The 547-nt window shown below is 43.0% G+C and overlaps 1 protein-coding gene across 1 annotated transcript in view; it reads left to right on the forward strand.

The window, feature by feature from the left end:
- LOC109299348 (cytosolic phospholipase A2 delta-like) overlaps positions 1 to 547 on the forward strand; it is a 56,735-nt gene that overhangs the window by 27,176 nt on the left and 29,012 nt on the right. The window lies entirely within an intron of this gene.

A 547-nucleotide genomic window follows, 5' to 3' on the forward strand; every position in this document is an offset into this window, starting at 1 on the left:
TGGTAGCAAAGGTCAGGGGTTAGGGGCGGGACTTCCAGTCTTAAGATGGTGAACAGAGGGCAGGGCCACTGTCAAGGGGTAGGGCTACCCATGTGGCCCTCGAAAGCTCACCAAAGCTCATTAAGTGGCTCTCCACCTGAAATAATTGCCCGCCTCTGCTTTACATGATAGTATATAAAGAGTGTAATAATTTACGATTACATTTCATTTATCCTGTCACAGTTGATGTATTTCTAAAGTACTTGTTTTTGCCTAACCAGAAGTGATTGGGCTTGATGTAGCAGTCATTCATTGAAATTCTTTAATCTGTTTAATGCCGGGGGTAGACTAGATGTTCATAATGGCCCCTTCATCTATATCACACATAGCCACATGCAGATGTGCAGGCACATGCTGTTTCTGGCACTGCAGACCTCTTTGCAGCACCACGAACCACATGTGCAGAATGTTAAAACGTGCCCCGCATTGCAGATTTGTAGTACAGGGCAACATTTTACTACCAGGAAATCCTGGTAACAAAAAAAAAAAAAAAAAGGCAAAAAAAAAA

The sequence above is a fragment of the Gavialis gangeticus genome, unplaced genomic scaffold, assembly GCF_001723915.1.
Source record: "Gavialis gangeticus isolate Ggan-Ray unplaced genomic scaffold, GavGan_comp1, whole genome shotgun sequence".
NCBI lineage: Eukaryota > Metazoa > Chordata > Crocodylia > Gavialidae > Gavialis > Gavialis gangeticus.